The 25,655-nt window shown below is 38.2% G+C and overlaps 1 long non-coding RNA gene across 1 annotated transcript; it reads right to left on the reverse strand.

Annotated features, from left to right (window-relative positions):
• Positions 1-14,478: 14,478 nt before the first annotated feature.
• On the reverse strand, positions 14,479-17,269 carry LOC128781791 (uncharacterized). Its single transcript, XR_008428515.1, has 3 exons — positions 17,205-17,269; positions 16,348-16,459; positions 14,479-14,716 (listed from the first exon to the last, which is right to left on the reverse strand). It is a non-coding gene; the product is annotated as an uncharacterized LOC128781791 (long non-coding RNA).
• Positions 17,270-25,655: the final 8,386 nt, after the last annotated feature.

Genomic DNA, 25,655 nt, shown 5'->3' on the forward strand with positions numbered 1-25,655 from the left:
TATATAAATATTTATTAGAGTTTTGGAACTCCAAGGACCATTATTATTAACCACTGCAATAACTTTGAATACCAAGGCCTTCTGATTAACTACTGCTTAGTTCTTACAAAATTTTGTTAACTCTGTTTGTACAATCTAGTTATATCTCAAAAAATCCCTGAAGTAAATAATTTAAAATTGGAATTTCACAGGTAATAAATGAGAAACAATATGTAATTTTTTATATCTATTACTTTACAATTACTGATAGCTGAAATATACAAAAAAGTTAACAGTATGAATAAATTACTGATTACAATTGCATCAGTATATAATAATAGCTTATTTCATCACATGCCTACTATCTGTATTATTCAATTCAGAGATTGTAAAAGTTCTGCAAATGACAAGCTTTTCTAAATATTTTATTGCTAAATATTTTCTCTCTTCAGTTTTTCTTAACTGGTTCGCCTGATCTGTAAATCAAGATAGTTTTCTTAAATTTTATTTTTAGGAAGAAAAATGGCAACCGTTGATCAAAGAATGTTAAGATTCGTAAATTATGTTTTAGTTATTATTGCTTTAATCCAGTAATCAAGAAACAATTCTTGGGAGTTTGCTCACAGGGGTCCTTTTGGTCTGGAATATCCCTTCGGTCAGTTAGGAGCAGCTGTGCCAGCTGTGTCCCCTCCCAGCTCCTTGTGCATGCCAAGCCTCCTTTGTGGGGTGGGGTGAGAAGCAGAAAAAGCCTTGAGGCTGTGTAAGTGCTGCTCAGCAACAGCTGGAACACCCCTGTGCCACCAACACTTTTAAGAGCACAAATCCAAAACATATCCCCACACCAGGTTAACACTGCCCCAGCCCCAACCAGCACAAATTGCTCTGTGTGTCTTTTCTGTACAAAAGGTTAGTTGTTTTTTGTGAGTTGCTTTCTTTTCCTTTTTCATTACTTTCCTTGATGATGACAGTGCACCTAGCTAGTGTAATTTTTTGGACTTCCACGAGGAGTATTTCACTAGTGTGGAAAATATCAGTCATGGTAACTTAGAGGCTTTAACATCAGATGTTTCTATGTTCACTGCCATCATATAATATATTTCAACAGCTAAGACAGAAATGACTATAAGAATACAGGTAAGAAAGAATTCTCAAAGGAAGTCTGTCTCCGCAACAATCTCTACAATCTAGTATACCATCTTAAAAATCACCCCATCTGCTCAGCACAATCTATCTTAATTTGTCACTTGACTAATAGCATCACGGCACTGCTATGGTAAAATACCATGCAGTCTGAGAGGCAGACAACAACTGCAGGATTTTAATAATTATATTTTAAATTTAACATTTTCTTTACAGAGAGTAAAGGTGGAGATTGTATTTTATAAATTGTATTAATAAGAATGATTGACTGGATTATAAATATATTTTAAATTTTATTAATATAGGTATGCAAAATGACATACAGATGAATAATGCACTGTCAATGCTGAATTTTTTAAAACAGTTTATTTATGTACTGTCATGGTTTGACACTGACGCAATGCCAGCATCTCCATGAAAATACACCTTCCCTAAATAAATGCTGTGAGATGTTATTAGGGACAGAGCAGAGCAGGCCCAAGCTTAATAACAAAGGAAAAAAACTTTATTAAACTACTACTAATACAGAAAACACATAAACTAAATCCAGGATGAAGACCTTTTAAAACTACCCCTCTTCCTCCCAATTCTAAACACACCTAGCCATGAAACATCACCCGGGATTCTTGATCAAATTACCACCCTTCAGGTAATCTATGCTTAAACTATCAAGGGAGAGAGAAGTCTCTCTTGCACTACAGGCCCCCCAGGAAACACAGCTGCCCCCCTGTGTTTCCCTGTCACACATGGCAACCGCCCGGAAGAAAAATCTGCCAGTGTGACACTCTCCTTTCCATGTCACAGTGCTCTCACCACCGTGCATGGACAGACTGCTCATAGGGCTCCTTTAAGGATGCTTTGTCACGGACCCAAAGATATAACAGTTCAGTTTCTCATCCTGGGACTACAGTCCCCCCCATTTTCCCCTGGGGCCGAGGGGTCCAAAACCAGGACTCATCTTCTTCCCGAAGACAGAGGGTATCACCATTTCCTCTTCAGCTCTCTTCGTTTCTCGCTATTCTTGTGCTGTCGAAGCTGAAGCAGGTCTCTTTGGGTCACCACTGCATCCCCCTAAAATGCAGTCTCTATTGCAGGAGATTTTGGTTCAGTCCATGGCTAACAAGAAAAGTCCAGCTAAAAAGCTACTTCATCATCTCCTCCCACCTAAATATTTCTTCTTCTAACATTTCAGGTCCCGGACTATCTCTCTTCCACTACAAATCAAGGAGGAGTAATACCTTTAAAAAGCCCTCATTCTCTCAAAAGGGTTAAAAGTTCAGACTCCCTGGACGGCCGATATCTCAGTCCGGCATTCCGCCTCCCACGCTGGGCATTCCCCCCCCTTCTCCTTCTCCTCTGCTGGCAGATTTCCAGGTGCCGCCAGGCTCTCCGTCTCTTTTTCTCACATGGGGGGGGCAAAGGCATCTCCGCTTTTCTCCACCCTTCCGTCCACAGGAGCTGGCTGGGTTCCAGACCCTCAGCCCCCTCGGCCTACCTGGACAAGGCCGCGTGGCTTCCCCTCCCCCACCCAGCCTAAGGCTGGGCAGGGGGGGAGTCTGCACTCTCTGACGACTGGAACCAAAAGAGACAGTTCTCCTGGGAGTTCTTGCTTTTAACCCCCTGTGTTCTCAGAGGCGTGTCCATACTTTCAGTGGTCACTCCAGGTGCCAATATCCAAACCTGACCACTGATTGGTTTGACCCAACTTCCTGGAAAAAATTCACTTCCATGTCAAACCACGACAGTACCCACTTTGTTCCCTCTTAGACTAAAATGGCATTAAAAAGCTGCTTAACAAGGTCTGTGTGCAACCAACATACCACAATAGATATTTCTTGTAGTGGAATAAAATTAAAACACACTGTCAAATTTGGTTTTACTGAAATCTGCTCATTCTTTAAATCCAGACAAAGAATAACCTTTTTTTAAAATGCAATCATTGTCTGAAGGTAAATGTTTTGCACTTTCTTTGCTGGAGAAGAATAATTCTATTATATGTAGTTAATTGATTGACCTTTGAAGAACTTCTAAAAAATCAATTTCAATAAATCATTTCCATTAAAATTTATGCTTACTTTACCTTTGCTCAGTATATATGTTGCTGTTCTGGTTCACCTTTGCTATGTAAGAACAGAGTTGAAACTTGTTCGGGGTACATCCTGACATCTATCAAAGTTTTAATTTTTACTCTTTTACTAAGCTCTTTCCCCCCTCTTCTTGTGTTGTTTTTCTTTTCTTAGAAATAAAATGGTTTCTCAACTTCCTCTGCACAAAATATTCCTAGGATTTGAAGTTATTTGAATGAATAGAGATTTGGGAGCACAGAGGTGGGAAAATGACTCTAAAAGCCACCAATTAAGTTTGAAACTAAAAATGAAATATTTCTTAGTGCCACGATTAGGAAATAAGAAAAAGAAGTCATGAAAGGAAGTATAATACTGAGTTAATAAATATATACAAATATATGTGCATGTGCAAATATTTTGCACCTAATAAAAGCCACAAACAAACCCAAAAAGATTTCTAAGATTCCAAACTATGGGAGTCAAAAGTGAGCAGATGTCTGTGCAGGTGATTTTACAGTGCATGAGCTTCATGAACAACTAGTTCCTATGACTGCAGGAGCTAATTTTCCACTCCAGGATTTTTGCTTCCAAAACTAATCTAATGGGCATATAACCCAAGAAAACACAAGATAAAAAAAGACAATATTTGTCTTTATTTTTATGGATTCAAGATGTTATACTACACATGAAAATAAATACCTGATGTAAATAAGCAAATAATCCAATGAAGTCGGTCAAACAACATGACCAGTAACATGATTTTCCCTATTTAATACTTATCCAATGGGTTACTTACACTTGTACAAAAACATTCTGATATAGTAAGTATTTTGTTGTCAAAAAAACTTTGAAAACTGAAATGTGCAATGTCTGGGATTATCAACAAAGGAAGTATTGTATTATAACAAATCAAATCTAATTGTTCTATCCATTGAAATGAGTCACTTAGGGAAGGAGGATTATGTTTAGTTCTGTGTGGGTTTTCTTGGGATTGTTTGTTTGTTTGCTTTAAACATATTTAAAGCACTCATTTCTTCTTTCTAAACCAGTCTGTTAAAATTAGAAGTTCCCAAAACCTTGCTAGTTCTCAAATGCTTGATCATTCTAGAACATAATTCAGGAAAACCTAGGGATTAAAACAACAACAACCAACCAACCAACCAACCAACCAACCAACCAAAAAACCTAAAAAACCAAACAAACAAAAAAAAAAACAAAAAAAAACAACCAAAAAACAAAATCAATACAAACCAGAATTAAATAAGGTATTTTATTTCTCTCTCTTGGTCTTGCACTGCCATCTTAGCCATTGCAATACTTCTCATAGAAGCTCTCCTTCTGACTTGTACAGTTTGTTTTAGGTAATACATTGTAGCTACTTCTGATGGGTTTGAAAAAGCTATGGAGAATTTGGATATTTGTGAGTGATAAAAATAGAAACGGGAATTTCCCATTATTGAACAATCAAGTTGCAAATCTAAAAATGAGACAAGAGAGTGTTTCTTTACTATTTTTTCTTCCATAAATAGATGGCTATTTTATGATGATATGATTTAAATGACTTACCTACATACACTGATAAAGGATCAACTTTATCTACTACAGTAATACCTAGAAATATCTGGACATATAATTCTGTATCTATGTTTTCAAAATGTAACAATGAATTCTAACACTAATGAATTAATATTAAAATGAAAACACCATGAAAATAACAGATACAATTATTCCATTTCATCAAGAAATTATATCTGGGTATAAATTTTCTATCATAGTTTAGTTTATTTTCATGCACCTCTCCTATAAGTTTCAAAAAGTTTGTCTGTGCTTAATGTGAAGCACTAGCAGAGAATGTCAGAGGGAAAAAAAATCTGAAGATACCAAAAGGAACATCTGAGGAAACAAATCCTTCTATCTTCAAGTTATTTCATGTTTAAAAAAAGTAGATGAGAAATGCTGTTCAAAAGTGTTATTTACCACACTGAATCTGGGTGGAAAGATGTGTGAAAATCAGCATTACTCTTTGAAATGCAATACCTTTAACTGTTTGGAAATTTTGCCTGAAAATTATTGAGCCTTGCCCTAGCTCACCTACAGATTAGTTGTACCTCAAGGATGTTATACAAGGCAAATGAATTGGCTGCTTCTAACTCACTTTGCAGTCCCTGTCATCTCCTTTCTTCCTGAAAAAAAAAAAGTTCCTTCTTGAAATATTTTTATTTTTTTCTCAGCCTTTGTTGAAGTTTCTATTTTTTTTCCACAGAATATTTCTTCTTTTTTTGTTTTATCTTATTTTTAAGGTTATTCTATTCTATTTTTTATTGTATTCCTTTTTTTCTCATTATTGTAAAGTCATTGTAACTCTTCCTTTTCCTTTATATTTAATGCATTGAAATTATTTCTTTCATTCTCTTAATTATCACAGAATCACAGAATCATAGAATAATGAAGTTGGAAGAGACCTCTAAGATCATCAAGTCCAACCTATGCCCTAACACCTCAACTAGACTATAGCACCAAGTGACATGTCCAGTCTTTTTTTAAACACATCCAGAGATGGTGATTCTACCACCACCCTGGGAAGACAATTCCAGTACTTTATTATTCTTTCAGGGAAATTTCTTTTCCTAATATCCAACCTATATCTTTCCTGACGTAGCTTGAGACTCTGTCCTCTTGTTCTGTCAGTTACTGCCTGGTGAAAGAGACCGACCCCCACCTGTCTACAATCTCCCTTCAGGAAGTTGTAAAGAGCAATAAGGTCACCTCTAAGCCTCCTCTTCTCCAGGCTAAACAACCCCAGTTCCTTCAAATGTTGCTCATAGGGCTTGTATTCCAAGCCCCTCACCAGCCTTGTTGCCCTCCTCTGGATGCACTCAAGCATCTCAATGTCCTTCCTAAACTGAGGGGCCCAGAACTGGACACAGTACTCAAGATGTGGTCTCATCAGCACCAAGTACAGGGGAAGAATGACCTCCCTGCTCCTGCAACTCCTAATGCAGGCCAGGATGCCATTGGCCTTCTTGGCCATCAAGGCACATTGCTGGCTCATATTCAATCAGCTGTCGACCAGCACCCCCAGGCCCCTTTCCGCCTGAACGCCATCCAGCCACATTGTCCCCAGCTTGTAACGCTGTAGGGGATTTTTGTGGCCAAAATGTAGAACTCGGCACTTAGACTTATTAAACTTCATGCTGTTGGACTCTGCCCATCCATCCAACCGATCTGTCTCTCTCCGGAGCCCTCCTTCCGTCCGACAGATCAACACAAGCTCCCAGCTTACTGTCGTCTGCAAATTTACTAATGAAGGACTCAATGCCCTCATCCATGTCATCTATAAAAATATTAAATAAAACTGGTCCCAGTACAGACCCCTGAGGGACACCACTGGTGACTGGCCGCCAGCTGGATGCTGCACCGTTCACCACCACTCTCTGGGCCCGGCCATCCAGTCAGTTCCTAACTCAGCGAAGAGTGCTCCTGTCCAAGCCATGGGCTGCCAGCTTCTCCAGGAGTATGCTGTGGGAGACAGTATCAAAGGCCTTGCTGAAGTCTAAATAGACAACATCCACAGCCTTTCCTGCATCCACCAGATGGGTCACCTGGTCATAGAAGGAGACCAGGTTAGTCAGACATGACCTACCCTTTGTAAACCCATGCTGACTGGGTCTGATACCCTGGCCATCCTGTAAGTGCTGTGTGATAGCACTCAGTATGAACTGTTCTATTATCTTACCTCGTACTGAGGTCAGGCTAACTGGCCTGTAATTACCAGGATCCTCCTTCCTACCTTTTTTTGTAAATGGGTGTCACATTGGCCAGTTTCCAATCATCTGGAACCTCGCCAGTGAGCCACGACTCTTGATAAATGATGGAGAGTGGCTTCACAAGCTCGTCTGCCAGCTCCCTCATCACCCTAGGGTGGATCCCATCTGGTCCCATGTTGTAGGTTGGGTTGGTTTAGTCAGGGATTTTATTAGTGTTTGTTATTTCTCCCTCACAGTTGTTTGCTCCAAGTTGTTTATGACAGGAGCTCTTGTCACGCAGACATGTCAATCTTCTCACCTTACACAGCTTTGTCCTTACAAGGTTCTGTCAGTCAGGGGTTGTCACTCCTTGTTGGCGTGTCAGTCTTGTAACCACTCCCTTCTTCTTCATGAAAGTTCTGCATCAATCACCCCACCTTGGCAATTCTATTTGTCCCAGAACACTGTACCCACCTCTGTTATGTTACCATAGGTTATTATAATCCATGTCACTCCCCTGTTGTTTGTCCCTATAGGGCGAAGCAGGTTTCCACCCCTGTCCGCCCACCCTCTACTTAATCTAATGCATTCTTTTGTCCTGTCACCATTTTGCCTTGCATTGTGCTGAGGGCGGTTCACTCCGACCATGCATGGGGGAATAAAAGTTCTCAGGCTCGCAAGCAAAGTGTCCGTCTCTTGTCCCTTCACTTCCTCTCAGCATGAAGCTACCAAAGTTGCATTACCCACGCCAGGGCACTCCGCAACCCTGAAGTGCCCACTCACATGGCAGCTACGGCCTCTCAAGGCAGCGCTAGCCGGGATTTTTTGACTGCTTGAGGTTGTAGCAGGTAACCGCCACAGTCCCATTGATTTATAAATATCCAGGTCCCCCAGCAGTTCTCTGACTGCCTCTTCTCGGATAACAAGAGGACCATTCTGCTCCCTGGCACCATCTACCAACCCCTGAGGACAGCTGTCTTGAGGACAAGCTGTCTTACCACTAAAGACTGAGGCGAAGAAGGCATTAAGCATTTCTGCCTTTTCCTCATCTTTAGTTACTAGGTTGCCTGCCTCATCCAATAAGGAACATAGGTTGGTTATACCCTTCCTTTTACTATTAATATATTTGTAAAAACTTTTTTTATTATTATTTTTAACAGAAGTTGCCAAGTTCAAACTGAGCTTCCCTATTTTTTTTTCTACGTGCCCTAGCAGCTCCCTTAAATACTTCCTGAGAAATCAGTCCCTGCTTAAAAAGATGATACATCTTTTTTTTTATTTCTAAGTTCTTTCAAAATCCCATCGCTCATCCAGACTGGCCGTTTGCCTCGTCGACTCATCTTTCGGCACACAGGGGCAGTCTGTTCTTGCACCCTCAAGATCTCTGCTTTGAAGCTTGCCCATCTCTCCTGGACTCCTTTGTTTTCAAGGGCTGTTTCCCAAGGAACTCTCTGAATAAGTCTCTTAAATAGGCCAAAGTCTGCCCTCTAGAAGTCCAATGTAGAGATCTTATTGATATTCCTGTTTATTTCACCAATTATTGAGAATTTTATAATTTCATGATCACTGTGCCCCAAGCAGCCTCCAACCTCCACATCACACACCAGTCCATCTCTATTTGTGAACAACAGGTCCAACATAGTCCCTCCCCTGGTGGGCTTGCCCACCAGTTGTGACAAAAAGTTATCCTCCACACACTCTAAAAACTTTCTAGACTGCTGTTTTTCTGCTGTATTAAGTTCCCAGCAGATGTCTAGTAGGTTGAAGTCGCCTACAAGAACCAGGGCTGATGATCCTGAAACATTGTTCAGTTGCTTATAGAATAAGCTGTTCTCCTCTTCTTCCTGGTTGGGTGGACGATAGCAGACTCCCAGTAGGATGTCAGCCTTGTTGGCCTCCCCCTTAATTCTTACCCATAGGGACTCAACTTTGTTGTCATTAGTTTCAATACCTATGACATCCAAAGCTTCCCTAATATAAAGGGCCACCTCTCCACCTCTTCTCCCTTTTCTGTCTTTTCTAAAGAGCTTGTAGCCATCTAGTGCAGTGCTCCAACTATGTGAGTCATCCCACCATGTTTCTGTGATGGCAACTATATCATAGTTCTGCTGTTGCACCATGGCGTCCAGCTCTTCCTGTTTGTTGCCCATGCTACGTGCATTGGTGTACATGCACCTCAGCTGGACCACTGATTTCTCCCCTAACACTGTCTTGCCATCCTTGAGCCTGCTTCCAGACAGCCCAGATGCCTCCCCTTCCCCCTTCAGACCTAGTTTAAAGCCCTCTCAACAAGGTCTGCCAGGTCATGAGCTAAAAACCTTCTGCCCTTAACAGAGAAATGTATCCTGTCTGATTCCAGTAGAGCAGGTGCTGTAAAGGTTGCCTCAAAGAATCCAAAATTTTGCTGATGACACCAACCCTTGAGCCACTTGTTAATGATGTGCATTCTCCTATTTCTTTCATTGTTTTTTTTCTGCCACCAAAGGGACTGAGCAGACCACTACCTGTGCTCCTGCCCTATCAACCACTTGACCCAGTGTCCTAAACTCCCTTTTAAGTGCCTTGACACTCCTCCTTTCAATTTCATCACTGCCATCCTGAAGTATTAGCAGTGGGTAATAATCAGAGGACTGAATCAGCTTGGGAAGTCTCTCAGTGATATTTCATACCCGAGCCCCAGGGAGGCAGCAGACTTCCCTGTGGAATGGGTCCAGTCGACATAGGGGACCCTCTGTTCCCCTCAGAAGGGAATCACCCACTATGATTACCCTTCTTTTCTTCTTGATGTTAGAGGTGGTAATCCGTTTTTTAGATAAGTCATAATTGGGAGGCTCACTGGACAGATAATTTTTTTCTAAATCATCTGTCTGGCTCTTTAGGTCCAGGGCCTCATACCTATTCTGAAGTGGCACCTGGCTAGGGGATGGGGGGCAGGAGGGATTTTTGTTATTACCACCCCGAGCAGGGACCCATTTCTACTCCCCTTCATCTACCAGGTGCCCCTCTATTGCCTGAGAGTGAGAGGCATATGAGTCCTGTCATGGTTGGACACTGGCGCAATGCCAGCGTCCCTATGAAAATGCACTTTCTCTAAATAAATGCTGTGAGATGTTATTGGGAACAGAGCAGAGCAGGCTTAAGCTTAATAACAAAGGAAAAAAAAACTTTATTAAACTACTACTAATACAGAAAACACATAAACTAAATCTAGGATGAAGACCTTTTAAAACACCCCTCCTCCTCTCAATTTCTAAAAACACTTAGCTATGAAACATCACCCAGGATTCTTGATCAAATTACTACTCTTTAGGTAATCTATACTCAAACTATCAAGGGAGAGAGAAGTCTCTCTTGCACCACAGACCCCCCAGGAAACACAGCTGCCACCCTGTGTTTCCCTGTCACACATGGCAACCGCCCGGAAAAAAAAAAATTGCCAGTGTGACACTCTTCATTCTATGTCACAATGCTCTCACTACTGTGCATAGACAGACTGCTCATAGGGCTCTTTTAAAGATACTTTGCCACAGACCCAAAGATACAACAGTTCAGCTTCTCATCCTGGGACTACAGTCCCCCCCATTTTCCCCTGGAGCCGAGGAGTCCAAAAACAAGACTCATCTTCTTCCCGAATACAGATGGTATCACCATTCCCTCTTCAGTTTTCTTCGTTTCTCGCCATTCTTGTGCTGTTCGAAACTGAAACCAGTCTCCCTAAGTCACCACTGCATCCCCCTAAAATGCAGTCTCTATTGCAAGAAATTTTAGTTCAGTCCATGGCTAACAAAAAAAGTCCAGCCAAAAGCTACTTCATCATCTCCTCCTACCTAAATATTTCTTCTTCTAACATCTCAGATCCCAGACTATCTCTTTTCCACTACAAATCAAAGAAGAGTAATACTTTGAAAAAAGCCTTCATTTCCTAGAAAAAGTTAAACGTTCAGACTCCCTGGACAGCTAATATCTCAGTCCGGTGTTCCGTCTCCCACGCTAAACATTCCCCCCTTCTCCTTCTCCTCTACCAGCAAATTTCCAGGTACCGCCAAGCTCTCTGTCTCTTTCCCTCTTGAAGGGAAGGAGGCAAAAGCATCTCCACTTCTCTCCACCCTTCCATCCACAAAAGCTGGCTCGGTTCCAGACCCTCAGCCCCTCAGCCTACCTAGACAAGGCCGCGTGGCTTCCCCTCCCCCACGCAGCCTAAGGCTGGGCAGGGGAGAGTCTGCACTCTCTGACGACCGAAACTAAAAAAGACAGTTCTCCTAAGAGTTCTTGCTTTTAACGCCCTGTGTTCGCAGAAGCGTGTCCATACTTTTAGTAGTCACTCCAAGTGCCAATATCCAAACCTGACCACTGATTAGTTTGACCCAACTTCCTAGGAAAAATTCACTTCCATGTCAAACCACGACAGTCCTCTGACTCTTGGTGGGCCTCCCTTAAAGATGTGAGGGCAGAACTCCACCAGTCTATTTCCCTTTCACTATCCCTGATACTCCTTAATCTTTCAACTTCCTCCTCCTTCCACCTCCACTAGTGAAAGGAGGTTGTTCATGTGTTCACACTGTAGGCAGGCCTCCTCCACAACACCCCCTGAAGCCAAACACTCCACACAGGATTGGGTCTGTACAGATGCATCCTTTTTGAAGGGCTCCACTGGGTCACATTATTAGGAGAAAGCCTGAAATCAAGCAATCAATGAAAACACCTCACCTGACTAACAGGGACCTGCAACCTTGCCTGATTGCCCTGCCTGAGCGAACTGCTGCACAAACTGCTGTGACCCTATTTGCCTGCTCCTGGTCGCTGTGCTCCACGTCACCGCGTTCCCCAGAGGTCTCTTATAATGAGTCACTCGGGAACAAAGGAAGCTCCACCTCCTGCTCCTGAATGGCTCACAATGGCTTACTTCTGGCATTTTCTTCCTTATTCACACAACACATTGTTTGTTAGTTTTCTCATTTATTTCTTGCTCAAAATATATTTATAGAAAGAGGACACATATAACTGTCAGCATAATATTAATTTTGTTTTTAACACCTCATATTTCCCCTATGTCCTCTCTCTCTCTCTCTTTCATTTGGTTCAATCAATACTGTTCTCTGCTTGTTTTTTCTCCAAACTGTTTTCTGATATCTTGCTAATCTTTTCTGATAGAATTTTCATAATCAGACTGTAAAATATACCTGGGGAGGGATGTGAATGAATACAGAAAACTGTGCATGTTTAACAAAATAAATGGTTAATGTATAGGTATTAAAATAATCGCCAGTCTGTGCATACGAGTACCTAAGAAGTTTGAAAGCTACACTTTATAGCTCATTGTTATTTTTTCTGTTTCTTCTACACATATTTTTTTGTGTCCTGGAAATCTGCAACACTGTACAGCTGTTTTCTGTCTTTCTGTCTGTGAAAAAACCTTAGGTACTTAGGTTACATGTTAGATCTACAACAAACCAGATGAATTCTTTCTTAAGGTTTTAATAAAAATTCTTCAGGGACCAAAAGATATAAGGTAGTATTTGCTGTAGGAAATAACAAGGGACCTGACATTACATAATTTCTAGAGAGGAAACCTCTCTGTATTGTATTTGAATATTCAAATATGTTGGCATATTATTTATTAATGGCAAATAAACCATAAATAATGGTTTAAGTTACAATTCAGGAGAAGTTTGCAGACATTAAAAAAAATAGCAAAACCACACAGAAATGGCACAGCTTTTAGTAATAAAGAGCTTTGGAAAGTTGAAATAGATTGCCTGGACAACCTGTGCAATTTCTGTCACTCAAAGTCTTCGAGAACCAGTTTGGCTCATATCTGTCAGGCATTACATTAGTGTAAATAGTCCTGCCGTAGGGGAGAGGGATGGACTAGATGACCTCCTGAGTTCCCCTATGTTCTCCTCAATATGTAATTAAATTCCCAGAGGTCTGCTCACACTATCCTAACGTGCTCAGATTTTACTGAGTCCAGTTAAAATCATCAGTGTAGGAGGAATTTGCTGCATTGTCACAGACTATTACTAAGAATGCTAATTACATAAAATTGATGGGGCACAGGTTCTAAGTTAATCTATATTACATGTCTTGCTGAAGGCTAGGTATCTTATAATCAAATGTTTATATCCATTTGATCAGAAGGAAAACAAATATAAACATTTTTTTCATGTAATGAATATTACATTCCCTTGTGAGAGAAAAATACTGAATCTGTGTTCCCTGATTCCTTTCTGAGCCCCCTGTCTTATTCCTTAGTGACAAATGGTAATACAGAGGGGTTACATCCACCAGAGTGAACCAGTCTGTATAAAGGAGCATTCCAAATATCTGCTTGTTTATACAGTCAAATTGTAGAGAGTGGCCCTAGGGCAGTATATGCATAAGCAAGATAGAACTCTCCCAAACAACTTCTGAGTAAGGTCATAGCTTGGGACCAGTCCCAAAACTGAACTTGAACATTATCCAGGCTGTAAAATCCAAATTTTAAACCACTCTCAGCTTCAGCTCTGAAAGCTTCCTTCCTCCATCAATTATATAGTGTTAATGAAATGAAATAAAAGTGAGATTAAAGCTCAGGACTCGGACAAAAGTAAGAAAAAAATTGCAGCACAAAAGAACTCACACAGTGAATATATCCTTCAGATGTGCCTAATGGTAGAAGATGCCTCCATTATCCAAATATAAATTGCTTCATATCTACGCTTATGGTTTGCTTTTGTTGAAACTGATATATATGAATGATGTGGGGGCCAAGTCTTATTAACCCACAATGGGATCCAGAAACTGAAAATAAATCTATATGCACATGAGGGAGCTGGTGTAAACATGTTCTGGAGTTGAACTCCAAGCCTTTTTATAGGCAAAAGGGAACTTATTAGAAACATGAAAACAAGACCCCCATCCCTCCTTGGTCATGCAGCTAATATTTGAACAGCGTAATAGTCAATATTATCTGATTAATGTGGGAAAGCTCCACTAACAGTATGGTTACAGCTGCTATATGAGACATCCTAGTGTGTCTCCCTTCCCAATGGTCCCATTCTCACCCAATGAAAGTTCATCTGAATCCCAAAGACTTATTTTCCCTTAAGCATAATTGGGGGTGCCAGGTTGCAACTAATTAGCACCATCCTGTGGGGTTTTTTTTGCTAGAAGTATATAATGCTCATAGAGGAGGATTATTTTGGTTATGTCAGATTTTATCACACATTGTTAAATTAATTATGTTTTCTTTTACCAATCTGCTCCCTCCTTTTTGGTTACCTGCTAAAGTCTTACAGCTGCATAACAGCCTCCCCAGCCTTAGTTGACAGAAAGGGCTACTGTTTGTTACGAAGTGACTGCCTGGGGGCATCAGATATTTCCCATGTCTCATTTTCCCAAGGCTTCATATACAATAGTCAAGCATTAGACAATTGCTCACTAGGGACTTCCCACAAGCTTAAACCAGCTTTGTCCAGGGAAAGACCAAAAATGTAAAGTGAGCCTCAGCACTGTCAAATCAGTAAAACATATGGGATATCATTCTAGCTGAGCCTTTATTTGTCATTTCAGTCTTATATTAGAGTTTTAGCAACTATTATGTCAAAATTAATTATTAATAATTGTTGAGGTAGTCCTTTTTGTTAGAGAATTGAAAGATAATTGACATTTTGAACAGTGAAGGTAAGTCTTTTTCAAGGGGCTTCTGTGGTTAAAAAGTGTATGTCTGAGGTATCCTCATCCCTCATGTTAAATCTGCTGCAGTGTACTGGACAAAAAAGTATGCAAGATTCATGGGGCCTTGACCTGAAAAAAAAGGAAAACCAAAAAACAGTCTTAGAATTTACCAAAGTCAGATAGGAATGAGGGAGTTCTGGCTTCTCTCCTTCATTCCCAGCATTACATATTTTTATTCATGCAATGATTTTTTTATTGGAAAGTGCAGAATTCATCTGGAACACAGATTCTACTGTATTAAATATGAAGGCTCTACCAAAACTGAGCATTAGAAAATAGAGAAACTGCATTTTCTAAATCACTTCATCCTGATCTTCTGTGTCAGGTATACTCTGTATGTTTATCACAGATAAGGGAAGTTAAGACTATGTTGCTATGTGAAAGAAAGTCAGACACTAGTTCTTGTCCCTGAGACCAGGGTATGTAAATAGTCTTCTGTGTACACCTCTTGTGACAAAGTTGAGGTTATGACCTGCCCTACCTCACCTAGACATTAGTTGTACCTAAGGAATTGTATACAAACCAGATTTGTTTTAGACAAAGCCATCATAATCCACACGAACCCCAGCTGTGGGATTCAGTAATATCTAAACTGTGAGGATGGTCAAGACAGAAGTGCTTGAATTATTTTCTTGTAATTTTTGCTTTTGTAGAACATTTATATTTTGCAATGAATCAGCCTAGTTTACGAGAGTGGGAATTCAACACCTTATACTATGTCAAAATCAAATTTGTAGACTCACAGAAAATATTTAGAAGCTATTTGGATCTTTTTTTACATCTAAACAGTTCTACTTCTTTAAAAAAAATAGTAGCTACTTCTAAAAAACCCATCATATAGTATTAAAGAGTATTAAAGTATACTATTTAGTAGTAGAAACTCTCCACTGTGTCTGCTGTATTTTTTTCCTTTTATGTACATATGTGGTGAAACTGGCCTAATTATCATAAAGATGTTATTTATTCTCTCTCCTAACAATCTTTGACCCAAGAGAAAAGTTTAGGGTTCAACAGAAAGTCTACTCTCTAAAACTTTCATGTGCATATTTATAATGTAAGAAACAAATAAAATAAATAAAACTAAATAAATAGTTTAATAGGAATCAAAATCAAACCTTTAATTCATCAGATAAAGAAATATCTTTGCAGCTTAAGGTTTCTTGGTGTGATATTTTTGTGTGTGTGGTCACATTGAGATTGACATAAATAAAAACTAAAGTTCAGCAGTTCAGTGCAAGATTTTTAAAAAAGACCCTTTGACAAATGCAGTTATGAGTAATAAATGTATTTAAACATAATTGAGACTTTAGCTAATCAACACAATTAAAAATTATACTGAATTATTTGCAGCTTTTAAGATCAGAAATTGCTAGCTCATATAAGGAAGATTCACAGCTGTATTGTCACAGTGCAAATGGGATGTTTTTTAAAAATTTCCTGAGTGTTAACATTGCTTGATGTAAGTGATGATGTCTTCAAAAAAAATTTGCATTTTTTCATTTCACATAAAAAATGGAATACTGCTTCACTTCTCTTGTCAATTATTATTTTGGATTGAAATTTATCAAAGGGGGAAGAAAATATTTCAACTGAATATCAGTCCTTGCTAAAATAATTTCATAATTTCTTTTTACAGAATTTAGTTTTCTAATTAGAAGTATATAATGCCAGGTGTCTTAGGTTATCTTCACAGGGCTTACCAACAAGACATCAGATCTACAGAAAATCTGCATATTCCTGTAACAGAATTGGAATCCAGATGTGATCTGCTCACTCATTCTTTCATCAGCTGGATCAAGGAGAAAATGATTGCTGTAGAGAAAGAACAAAAAAAGTATAGGGAAACATTTAACATCAATTTTATCACCTCAAGCTAAATCTACTGCTAAGATAAATACGTGACCTCTCATTTTGAAAAACAAAGGCAAGAAAAACTATGTGTGGATGCTGGTTTTGGAAATGAAGAAACTAAAGAGAATACCTTAGTCTAATGTCTGGACATCTGTCTTGGTTTAACTCCAACCAGCAACCAAGAGCCACACAGCCACACATGGGGGTTTGAGGGGAGAACCAGGAGAGTAAAAGCCAGAAAACACATGGGTTGAGGTAATGTCAGCTCAATCGGGAAATCAAAAATAGTGTGCACAAGCAAAGCAACACAAGGAATTAATTCACTACTTCCCATGGCCAGGCAGGGGTTCATCCATCTCCAAGAGAGCAAGGTCCATTGTTTGTAGCAATGACTTAGGAAGACAAGCATGATCATTCCAAATATACCCTTTTACCTCCTTCTTCTTCTCTATATAATGAGCATCACACCATATGAAATAGGTCTGAAATAGGTCAGTTTGGATCACCTGTCCTGGCTGTGTCCCTTCCCAAGCTCCCTCACACCCAGGTTCCTTGCCAGCGTGGCAGTTCAAAAAACAGAAAAGGCCTTGGCTCTGTACAAGCCCTGTTAGCAGTAACAAAAACATCTCTATATTATCAACCCCATGTTCAGCACAAATCTAAAACACAGCCCCATACCAGCCACTGTGAAGAAAGTTAACTTTACCCTAATGAAAGTGGCACACTTTTTGTTCAGTAACTCAGAGCTGTTCTACAACTGCCTCAGATCAGCACATGACAAAGTATCAGAGGGAGTAGTTATTGTAAGAGTGGCCTTTGTTTTTTTTCCTTAGGAAATTTTCTTTAGGTTTAAAATACACTCCTTGTAATGCAACACGGAACACTGCAGTATATTCAGGATCTGGAAGAGTGTTGTAGGTTGGGTTGATTTAGTCAGAGATTTTATTAATGTTAGTTAGCTTGTTCCTTGGGTACCCCTATTTTCCCTCACAGTGGTTTGCTCCAAGTTGTTTACCTGAAAGTTCCTGCCACTCCAACCTGTCAATCTTCTCACTTCTCATAGTTTTCACCTTACATGGTTCTGTCAGTCAGGGGGTGGTCATTCCTTGTCGGGGTGTCAGTCTTGTAACCACTCCCTGCTTCTTCATGAAAGTTCTGCATCAATCACCCCACCTTGGCAATTCTATTTGTCCCAGAACACTGTACCCACCTCTTTTATGTTCCCACAGGTTGTCATAATCCATGTCACTCCCCTGTTGTTTGTCCCTATAGGATGAGGCAGGTTTCCACCCCTGTCCGCCCACCCCCTACTTAATCTGTTGCAAGTTCTTTGTCCGGCGACATTTGCACTGCAAAAAATAAGTTTATTTGGATAATAATAAATAAAAAGTTCTTTGGACCAGCAAACAAGTGTCCTTCTCTCGTCCCTTCACTTCCTCTCAGTGTGAAGATACTCAAGCTGCATTACCCACACTGCAATGCTCAGCACCATCAGGGAAGCAGACAACATAACCCTAAAGTGCCCGCTGACATGGTGGCCATTCGGCCTTACAAAGGTAGCGCTAGCCAGCGCTTGACTGCTTGAGGTCGTAGCAGGAAGCCGCCACAGATGAGCTGAGTTTAGCCTTTGTTTCTATTTAAACAGAGCGGTTATTAACAAAAAAAAAAAATCTAGGAAATATCTGCTGCTACCAAATGCCCATGAAACAAAATGTATGGTTACAAATATCTTCAATTAATGAAAGCAGCTGACTACAAGAATTTAATCTCCTGGTGAGTGTAAGTTTCTTTTCAAGAGGTAATTTTAAAAATCTAATAAGGTTACCTCAACCTAGACACTTTTCTCTCCCCTGCTTTGTATTTCTGACATTTCCCTTTCTTCCCCTCTTTCCCTGATAAACCCTACCCAAAAACCAAATGTAAGAAAAAATAATTTCAAATATTTATCAGAATTAGATATTTAATTTCACAATTATTCTTCTTCAATTTGAATATTTAAATTAAATACATTTCTTCCAGACCCAATATCTTGTATGTCCATACCATATAATATTACAGCTGACTCTGCATTTGCTCCTACATAGTGAAAAATATTTTCCAACAGAGCAATAAAAATGTTATTTCAAGATCTAGAGAGAAATTATGAATAAATATTGATACATTCACACTTGGCTCATAGCTAAAAATACTCTATTTAAGCCATCAACTCAGGAAACAAATCACTACTGAACTTCTCTATCACTACATGATATTGCAGTGCTTCCTTCAATTTCCTTCCTGAATCTGCTCCGTGGGGGTTTTTACTTTTTTTAACTTTAGATTATATAATTTATAGGCACAACATTTGTATTGTTTTCCTACAGTTCATTACAAAAGACAGACTTACAATGTGTCATTTTTCAGTGACAAAAAGAGCATTTTTCAGTGACAAAGATCTGTAAAAATAATGCTCTCAAATGAAAAGCTATAGCAAGTAAGGGCAGGAAAATGGTGTCATCCTTTTCCTTTTATAATTTATTATTTAATTTATAATATTAGCAGGACATTTATAAAATCTGATGGTTTCACAAAAAGAGTTCTTAAAAACTAGAAATTATTCACAAACAATTTGAGTTTTTTGAAGTCTGAAAATGTGCATCAGTTATCAAAACTAAGGAAATGGTAGCTATTCATTTAGAATCAAGATTACATATCTATAAAAGTGTTTCAGATGAAGTAGAAATAATGATTAATTTCAGAGATTTTATTTACTGGTTCACCCGTGTTATAAAAATAATGGAATAGCAGATTCTAACAGTTGCATCTGGCTGTAAACCTATTAATTAAGCAGCAGATACCTTTTAAATCTCCTTCAAATATTGGAACTATTAATCAACTAGCAGTTGCCTGCTGTATGAACACCATATGTATGCATGCAATATCATACAAGAAACAAGGATTCTCCACTTGCTTATGTAATACAGATCATTCATTCAGCACTGAATTCCAAAGGTCTTCCTGCCTCAATGCTCAGATTTGTTCCAGCTCTGGAGACTCAACTTTGACTGCAGGTTTAATAAATATTTTAGTCTGTTTCACCTGCAACCTGGCATCTTGTGAACTCAATCAACTGAGTAACTGTCTAGAGATGCCTCACTCTATACTGGTGGTAGAGAAAAGATATAGAAATTACAATTCTACTCAATACACAAGAAAAACAGGAAAACATTAGGAGACTAGATCTAAGAAATGCTATTGAAAAATATTTGCTAGAATAGTGGGATTTGGCAACTAGAAACAGTAAAAAATGTGTATTTTATTGTATCTTGTAATAAAGTAATATTAGCCATGCCGTATAATTATCTAGTCAAGTAGAGACCACTTGCAAAAATCTGATAGCTATCACATTTTTATTTCACACCTCTCATTGAGTTATGCAAGGAGGGTTAAAAAAAATATTTTGCTTTTTGAGAGTCAAACTTTCTGACTTATTTGTTGTAAGTAATAAAATGAAGATTGAATAGACCTGTAGATTTAATTAAACAGTAATGATCTTTCCTAAGAGTTCTAATATTCCCGAAGAGATCCTGGATATATAAAATTGTTTTTAGATTCCTATCTTATTGAAGTTTAAGCAATATTATAAGCTTTCACTTTTAAAAGAAGGATTTTAATTTTTTTTTAATGTTTATGATTTACTGTTTAAAGCTGCTTTTATAAAAGCTTTCAAAATACAAAGGTATTCTGCTACACTGCCTAGAAACATTAGGATTTGGACTTTACAAGAGACAGGTGATGTATAGGTTTAATAGATAATTCTTAAATGTCTCAATACAATTCTCTTTGATGGACTGACTTCTTGTATGAACAGAAAAAGGAATTCTGAATACACCTAATCTTTAGAGTTTAACTTTCACGGGTAATGTACGCTACAATTTCAACCAGGAAAACCTAGATCTTCTGGGAAAGAGAGATTCAATAAAAATGGATATTTTTGAATACACACCTACTACTGCTACTTAATGATTTCTGCATTGAAATAAATATTTTAACACTGGCTATTAATCTAGAATCAAGTTTCATCAAAATCTGGTATTATTATTTTAATCACTGTTCTTGGCACCCTTTCTTATCATGTTTTTACATTTTTAATTAAATAAATTAAATCAAGCACTACATAGTAAGGCAAAATTCAGAGAGAAAAGTGTTCTCAGACCTACAAGTTCCAACTTCTTATATCACCCAACTTTGAAAGAAATGAACACATGGCTAGGACTTTAGAAGTCCTAATTCTGAGATGTTGATACTTTTTTTGGCAGTTTCCCCCCTCTTCCTTTACATCTCTCAAAGCTAATTTCAGAAGAGTAAGTTAAGGTCTCTGAACTGTTTTGAATTCAGCCCATGGGAATCTATTATGTTTTTGAGCTGAATATACCTGCCAACACAGCTGTACTTAGCAGATTCCAGGACAAAAATATATTTTTCTGTTTCCATCTATTTTGCTCATTTAAAAATCTTCTCATTTTGGAGATGAAATTATTGAGATTTATCACAAATTACAACCTTTAATAAGTAAAAGATAAGACACACTTCTGAACTAACTTAACAACATCTTTCATTATATTTACCTACATACCTTGGGACAGTATCTAAGGATTGATATTTCTGACGTTGGCAAATGGAAGACTTTTGGGAATGAAATTTTAAACCTAATTAAGTCTGAAAATAGGATAATTTGAACTTCTATTACTGAATCTAGTTAATTAAAATACAAGAACACATAAAATCACTGCTGTTTTAGAACACTGAAGTGCATGATTAAATTGTAGATGATGTAATATAAATGACAAATCTAATGCATTTCTTTGTGTGCAAAAAATAGACCCACACTCAAAGTAGTAGCACAAAATAACACCCACTAGACAAAATAATAATGAACTCTCTAAAACAATTTAGAACAGTCAATTACATATTCATGGGTATACTATCAAAGTGAAATAGTTGATAATAATGGAGGTATTTTATCAGTGATCATTGTAATTTGTTTTCCCATCATTTGTTCAGTTTATCATGCAAAATTACTTGTTTTGATTAGGTCTAATTAAAAATTCAAGAGACGAAGCAGATTGTTTAACTTTTGTTATTTATATAGTATGTTCTGGTATGCAGTTTCACTTAATGAAAAAGTACAAAAGCTGTTGGGTAATGAAATAAAAGTTTTATACTATTCTGGTAAGTGTAATAAAGATCTGAGACTGTAGACAACAGTGGACAGCAGTAAGCTTGAACAGTTTCCATAGTCCACTGAATTGACAGCCCCATGAAAGGCACATTAAAGTTTTATTGAAATTATATTTAACTTGTTGCAAACAGAGGATGATAGAGTCATTTTATTTCCCATATCTCACCAATTTGATGAAAAGACTATGGGAGAGTGTGTCAAATACCATGTTAAGGCCTAGGCATACAACAAACGGCATTCCTCTAATCCACCATGGTTAGGAGATGGATGAATGGAATAGGATGAATGGGTTAAAAATAGGAAATTGCTATAGCTGAATGATAGAATTTCAGCTATCATTTTGGTGTGGACTATTTAGGAGGAGGGGTAGGGTGGGAAGACAAAAGATTATTTGTTCCTCAGGGACTGATTTTTTTGTTTCTTTCAGAATTGTAGAAGATAAGTGAAGAGCTGAAGAAAAAAAAAAAATAAAAACCAATGTCATTAACGGTTATCTTTCAACCATGAAGCAAGACTAATATTTTTACAAAGAAAGCAAAATAAGGTCCAGTTTTTTCACTGTTTCCTTTACATTACAAAAAATTCCCTACATTCTTTACAATGGCTGTTACATAAAATGTTTATAAGCAATGTCTAAGCATTTGCAAGGAGAGATTAATAAGAAATTAATTTAGTTTGAACTGTCTTGTGCTAGGTCAAAACTAAGTGTCAGCATATGTTACAGTGTATATGATTAATCAGAAAGTTATCTGATCTTAAAAGTAGCATAACACCAGGATATGTGAGCAGAAAAAAAGTAGTCATGTTTTTCATAGCTCAGATCTCCTTACAGTTTGTCTATAGTTTATCCATAGTTTGTCTATTTAGTCAAAGTTAAGAAAGGATGCTTTTACAAATAGTTTAAGAACTTCAATAGTCTTACAAAATTGAATATTCTTTAAAAAACTACATTTCAAAAAAGGAAAAAATCACCTTAGTTCTGAAAAACAAAAGTGGGGTACAGCTCTCCTAGATTCACAGCATAAACCACTTTATAGAACATTATGACACCACAAATTCAGTGATTAAATACAATGAAATGAAACAATCTTAGAGTACCTACAGAAGGAATGATTTGAGATTAATATATTTATCAGCAAAACTTTTAAAGGCACATAGCTATGGCATATTATCAGCCGCAGGTTTAAGAACTTTAATATATGCTGATTCTGATGGGGAAAAGGAAAGACCTTTACTATAATCTTTAGAAAAGAACTTTGAAATTTCATCAGAAAACACTTAGCAACAGCTTCCAGCATATCTGTAGTAGAAATATTAAGCAGCCATAAAAGCTTTCTCTCAGTCTTGCTTTACAGATGGGGATTTAAATAACTTCCTTGGCCAGCCCAAAATCTCTGTTGATCCTTTTGCTGACACTTCAGCAGCTCAGCTTTGAGTCAGTTTTCTGTTTCAGGTGAATAATGCTCCTTACCTCTTAGGAGGCTTCCATTTTTCATTTCTACTCCTAGCTCTGTGTTTGGTGTTTTTCTCATTTCCTTCCTGTTCCCAGTTGTTACATCACTCTTTTTTTCCCAGATGGCCATATTCAGCTGTGTTTGCAAAAGGAGCCAGTCTTCCCTCCTCCAGAAAGTCCTAGCAGACTGCAGCAGCTGGGAAAAGGCAGGCATTCCCTGTTCTACTCTGCTGCCTTATCACAGTCCTTTCCAAGGAAACTGGTAGTGAACAGATCAAGTCATTGTACAGTACACTGAAATTAGTCTGTCTCATATCTGCAGTTTAATTCTCTTTACATAGTGAATAAAAGTAGCAGAAGGTCTCCTATATTCTAGCTGAGTGCTCTGATCACTGAGTCTAAATGCTAAGTGGAGGAGACTATGGTTTTATTAAAAATGACTGCTTTCAGTCCCTCCTGTTGTAAAGTTCAGAACTTCAAAGGTAGGAATTCCCTGCAATAAAAATGCCTCATTTTCCTAGTGAATATGGTTTCAAACTTCTGTCATCTCCCTTTTGACTAGCTGATGCAGTAAGTTTAAGAAAAAAGAAAATGTTTGAAACAGGGAGTTTGTCACACCCAACTAATTTGAACTCCCTCATAGTATCTACTAAGTAATTTAGTCTCAATCAGTAGATTACAATAAGCCACATACACTTGACTGAAATAAATGCCATATACATATTACTATACAGATGTAGAATAGTTCAGAAGATGAACCATACAGTGGAAAATCAGGCACGTTAAGGCTTTGCATAGACAAGATGGACTAAGCTGATATAACAAATATATTATCTAGGATTTTTAGCTTTTAGGATGCCATACTAGAACTAAGAGCTGATGTCTTTTGTAGTCTATTTCCCTTCAGGGGCCTAGTGTGATGTGCTGTGAACAACAGTGCCTACTGCATTAGTACATCATCAGCCACAGCCAGCATGGGGTGAAAGTCCTGCTTATCAAACCCAATTTGCTTTTATGAGAAGGTAACCCACCCACTTGATTCAATCTGTTTGCATTTCAGTAAAGCTTTCAATACTGTCTCTCACAGTATCCTTCCAGACAAAATTAGCTGGATAATTCCTTCCGGCATTAGCTGGATAAACACATCATGAGACGGATGAGCAGCTGGCTCATGGGCAGGGCACAAAGGATTGTACTGAATGGGGTGACATTAAATTGGTGACTTGTCACTTGTGGGGTCTGCAGGGCTCCAGTTTAGGGATACTAAGCAAGTTCACAGACAATACAAAACTGAGAAGAGCTCTTGATTCCCTTGAGGGCAGTAAAGCCCTGCAGAGAGACTTCAGCAAATTACAGGGCTGGGCAATTGCCAGGCATATGAAGTCCAACAAGGGAAAGTGCCAGATCCTGAACCTGGGATGGAGCAATCCTGGTTGTATGGACAAACTGGGGAATGAGTTTGCATGGAAAGCAGCACTGCGGAAAGGAGCCTGGGGGTCAGAATTTGTTTCCTAAAATAATATTTTCTAAACTAAATGCTCTATCAGCTCTCATCTGATATTACGCTAAACATATTAGCGTTCATTCCAAATCACCTACAAGAATAAGATTTAATATCCGTTCTAATAACTTAATACAAGAAAAGCTATATACATTCCCACTGACTCTCTGATATTGATAAATAAACGCAGAGGGCACACACATGGGAATGTACTCTCTTACTGTAATATTAATTTATTGGTGATGGAGGTTCAGGGATGAGCAATTGGCTTCTCCCCATCTCTTGAGAGTAGATTATCTGAACTCTCCAAATGTAAAAATATCTCTTCACTTGTATTGAAAATGAAAAATGTTTCTCATCAAAAATGAATACTGTTTTTCATTCCTTTAGCATTGAGTTATTGTTTTCTCAACAAAGAGGTATCACACATGCAAATTCCTGAGACACCTACATTTTACTGTTTTCCTGGTAGACCCTAAAGCAATGGAAACTTGATTTAAAGTTGATAAGCATTCCTTCATGTTAACTGACTTTTAATATCACTTGGAGGTCACAACATGGTCCGTCATCACGTTAGTCACATACTGAATGCATCATAAGAAAAAGAATATCTAGAGAAAGGAAAAAAAAAATCCTAAATCAACAAAGGCCAAGGCAGCAGTGAAGTGTGCAAGTTAATTTATTCTTTAGAGTTTTGTGCAGATTGGTTTAAAGAAGACTTGCATAGAGCTCTACTTGGAAACAGTAGAGAAAAAAAAATGGAGAGGAGAATAGTACAATGGAATTTTAAATTATTCCTGGAAACCTACAAATTATTTTATTTACCAAAGTTCTGAAAAGCATTCAATCTACTTTATGACCTAGAAGGTCCTTGCTCATTTTACAGTTTCGTTCTTTTTTTCCTGTCTTTTTTTTTTGTTTTCCTTACTTTAAAATAATTATATATCATAACATTATTCTATTCTTCAGGAAGAGATCAGCA

Source organism: Vidua chalybeata, chromosome 2, assembly GCF_026979565.1.
Source record: "Vidua chalybeata isolate OUT-0048 chromosome 2, bVidCha1 merged haplotype, whole genome shotgun sequence".
Taxonomy (NCBI): domain Eukaryota; kingdom Metazoa; phylum Chordata; class Aves; order Passeriformes; family Viduidae; genus Vidua; species Vidua chalybeata.